Genomic DNA, 4,639 nt, shown 5'->3' with positions numbered 1-4,639 from the left:
CCCCTACAAAATAACCCACCACACCCTACGCCCCCATGCCCCCACACCACCTGCACACTCCAGTGGAACCATCTGTCTGTCCCGGTCATACGTGCCTCAGTCTCAGCCCAGTGGGCCCTCTCCCCCCGCCCAAACCCTTACCCACACTGCATCTCCCAACTTAGGAGTTTTGCAGAGTCTCAGCTCTAGCAGTGTTGGTGAAAGATCTCATTTCACAAGCAGACCAGAGCACACCTAGTTAAAACATGGCACATTCAGGCCCGGGACTGCACACTGCCCATAAGTAAAGAGAGCCTCTGTAAACAACTGGCCCAAAAGACAGAGCTGCCAGGACAAAACAGTAAACACAATATACATTGGAGACATTCCCAGAAGCACCAGGCACTGGGGAACAGGGGATACTACACAGCAGGGCACCACAGGATCTCTCTTTCATAATGCCATCATTCTCAAGAACAGGAGACATAGCTGACCTTCCTAACCACAGACAGGCACAAAGACTTAGACAAAATGAGAACAGAGAAACTTATCCCAAATGAAAGAACAGGACAAAGCCATGCCAGAGATCTAGGTGAAACAGATATAAATAATACGCCTGAGAGATAATTTAATGATTATAAGGATACTCACTGGACTTGAAAAAAGAGTGGAAGACATGCATGAGACCCTTAACACAGAGATAAGGAATAACATAGGAGAGATAAAGGGCTTAAAAATGAAGTGAGAGACATACCTGATGGAATGAACAGCTGGCTGAAAAAAGCAAAGGAATGAATTGGTGACCTACAATATAGAGTAATGGAAAGTAATCAAGCTGAATAAAAGAGAGAAAAAAGGATTGTGTAAAATAATAATTGACTTAGGGAACTCCTTGACTCCATCAAACATAATAACATTCATATTACAGGAGTCCCAGAAGAAGAAGAGAGAGAAAAGGGAGCAGAAAATTTATTTGAAGAAATAATAGCTGAGAACTTCCCTAATGTAAAGAATGAAACAGCTATCCAGATCCAGGAGGCACAGAGAACTCTCATCAAAGTCAACAAAATCAGACTCATACCAAGACATATTATAATTAAAATTGCAAAATTTAGTGATAAGAAAAAATTTTAAAAGCCACAAGACCAAAGAAGTCATTAATTTACAGGGGAAAATCCATAAAAATAGCAGGAGATTTTGCAACAGAAACTTTTCAAGCCAGAGGGAGTGGCATGATATATTCAAAGTGCTGAATTGGAAAACTCTGCAATCCTAAATACTCTTCCTAGCAAGGTTATCATTCAGAATAGAAGAAGACATAAAGAATTTCCCAGCAACCTGTACCTCTGAAACAAATAATACATTATATGCTTAAAAAAAAAAAAGAAGAAGATAGTAGGAAGGGAAAAATGAAGGGAGGGAAGTCGGAGGGGGAGACGAACCATGAGAGACTATGGACTCTGAGAAACAAACTGAGGGTTCTAGAAGGGTGGGGGGTGGGGGATCGGTTAGCCTGGTGATGGGTATTAAAGAGGGCACGTATTGAATGGAGCACTGGGTGTTATATGCAAACAATGAATCATGGAACACTACATCAAAAACTAATGATGTAATGTATGGTGATTAACATAACATAATAAAATAAAATTTTAAAAAAATAAAATATGAAAAAAAAGTTTCCCAGCAAAACAAAACTAAAGGAGTTTGTGATTACTAAACCAGCCTTGCAAGAAATATTAAAGGGGACTTTGAATGGAAAGGACAGAACAAAAGGGATAATATAAGGGTGGGAAACATAAAAGCAGTGAAAATGAATATTTCTGTAAAAAAACAGTCAAAGAACTCACAAAAAACAACATATTAAATATACTAACATATACCTAAAACACAGGAGGGAGAGGAGCAAAGAATGAGTTCAAACTTAAATGACATCAACTTAATATAGACTGCTATATGCAGAAGAGGTTATATACAAAACTAATGGTAACCATATATCAAAAACCACTAATAAACATGCAAAGAATAAAGAGAAAAAAATCCAAATATATCACTAGAGAATAAACAAGAAAGACAATCTTCTGAACCACAAAACAAGTAACAAAATAGCAATAAATACATATCTATCAATAATTATTTTTCATGTAAATGGACTAAATGCCCCAATCAGAAGACATAAGGTGACAGAATGGATAAAAAACAAGACCCATCTATATGATGCCTACAACAGACTCATTTTCTTTTTTTTTAAGATTTTATTTATTTATTTGTCAGAGAGAGAGAGAGAGAGCAGAAGCAGGGGGAGTGGCAGGCAGAGAGAGAAGCAGGCTCCCCGTTGAGCAAGAAGCCCAATGTGGGACTCAGTCCCAGAACCCTGGGATCATGACCTGAGCCAAAGATAGCCACTTAACCGATTGAGCCATCCAGGGGCTTTCCGTGATGACAAATTTACCACAGACTCATTTTAGACCTAAAAATACCACAGATTGAAAGTGAGAGGATGAAGAAATGTCCATCATGCAAACGGATATCAAAAGAAAGCCAAAGTAGGGGCTTCTGGGTGGCTCAGTCACTTAAGTATCTGCCTTTGGCTCAGGTCATGATGGTGGGGTCCTGGGATTGAGCCCTGCATGGAGCTCCCTGCTCAGCAGGTAGTCTGCTTATCCCTCTCCCTCTGCCCCTCCCCCTCTGCTCACACTCTCTCTCTCTTGCTCTCTAATAAATAAAATCTTTACAAAAAAGAAAAGAAAAAAGCCAGAGTAGCAATACTTATTTCAGACAAAACAGATCTTTTTTTTTTTTTTTGGCTGGGTACAGTATACTTTATCGGTGTACATAACAATGTAGGGCTCTCCAAGCCTCTCCCTTTCTTCAAGGAGTGGAAACCACGGAGGTTGGGAGATTCTCAGTGTACTGGGGATGAGTTAGGGCAAATACTTCCCAGCAGCTGAGGGCCTCTCTTCCTCTAGCTCTCACTGGGGCTGGTATTTGAGGGCTCTTACTCCTTGGAGGCCATGTGGACCATAACGTCCACCACCCAGTTGCTGTAGCCAAATTCACTGTCATACCAGGAAATGAGCTTGACAAAGTGGTCATTGAGAGCAATGCCAGCCCCAGCATCAAAGGTAGAAGAGTGGATGTCATTTTTAAAGTCACAGGAGACAACCTGGTCCTCAGCATAGCCCAGGATGTCTTTGAGGGGGCCATCCAATGCCTGTTTTACCACCTTCTTGATGTCATTGTATTTGGCAACTTTCTCCAAGAGGCAGGACAGATCCACAACTGACACATTGGGGGTAGGGACATGGAAGGCCATGCCAGTGAGCTTACCATTCAGCTCAGGGATGACCTTGCCTACAGCCTTGGTGGCACTGTAGAAGTGGAAATGGTATTCTGGGCAGCCTCTTGGGCATCATGCCACAGCTTCCCAGAGGGGCTGTCCACAGTCTTCTGGGTGGCAGTGATAGCATGGACTGTGATCATGTGTCCCTCCACAACGCCAAAATTGTCATGAATAACCTTGGCCAGAGGGGTCAAGCAGTTGGTGGTGCATGAGGCACTGCCCATCACAAATATGGGGGCATCACGATGTTTATAGCAGCAATGTCCACAATAGCCAAACTGTGGAAAGAGCCAAGATGTCCATCAACAGATGAATGGATAAAGAAGATGTGGTATATATATACAATGGAATATTATGCAGCCATCAAAAGAAATAAGATCTTGCCATTTGCAACGACATGGATGGAACTGGAGGGTATTATGCTGAGCGAAATAAGTCAAACAGAGAAAGACATGTATCATATGACCTCACTGATATGAGGAATTCTTAATCTCAGGAAACAAACTGAGGGTTGCTGGAGTGGGGGGTGGGGTGGGAGGGATGGGGTGACTGGGTGATGGACACTGGGGAGGGTATGTGTTCTGGTAAGCGCTGTGAATTGTGCAAGACTGTTGAATCTCAGATCTGTACCTCTGAAACAAATAATGCAATATATGTTAAGAAAGAAAAAAAGAAGAAGAAGAATGTAGCAGGAGGGGAAGAATGAAGGGGGGGAGATTGGAGGGGGAGAAGAACCATGAGAGACGATGGACTCTGAAAAACAAACTGAGGGTTCTAGAGGGGAGGGGGGTGGGAGGATGGGTTAGCCTGGTGATGGGTATTGAGGAGGGCACGTTCTGCATGGAGCACTGGGTGTTATGCACAAACAATGAATCATGGAACACTATATCTAAAACTAATGATGTAATGTATGGGGATTAACATAACAATAAAAAAAATTAAAAAAAAAAAACAAATATGGGGGCATCAGCAGAAGGGGCAGAGATGATGATCTTCTTGGCCCCACACTTCAAGTGAGCCCCAGGCTTCATGGTGATGAAGACCCCAGTGGACTCTACAACATACTCAGCACCAGCATTACCCCATTTGATGGTGAGATCTCACTTATGGAAGTTGGAAATGGGCTTTCCATGATGACAAATTTCCTTTCCTGAGCCTTGACTGTGCAATGGAATTTGCCATGGATGGAATCATACTGGAACATGTAGACCATGTAGTTGAGGTCATGATTGTGACAATATCCATTTTGCCAGAGTTAAAAGCAGCCGTAGTGACCAGGCACCCAATATGGCCAAACCCGTTTACTCTGACCTTCACCAT

The 4,639-nt window shown here is 42.3% G+C and overlaps 1 pseudogene; it reads right to left on the bottom strand.

Annotated features, from left to right (window-relative positions):
• Positions 1-2,974: 2,974 nt before the first annotated feature.
• LOC118529636 (glyceraldehyde-3-phosphate dehydrogenase-like) lies at positions 2,975-4,639 on the bottom strand (annotated as a pseudogene).

This window comes from Halichoerus grypus, chromosome 8 (genome assembly GCF_964656455.1).
Source record: "Halichoerus grypus chromosome 8, mHalGry1.hap1.1, whole genome shotgun sequence".
NCBI lineage: Eukaryota > Metazoa > Chordata > Mammalia > Carnivora > Phocidae > Halichoerus > Halichoerus grypus.
The sequence above is the reverse complement of the archived record's forward strand: the minus strand, read 5'-3'. Positions and strand labels throughout refer to the sequence as shown.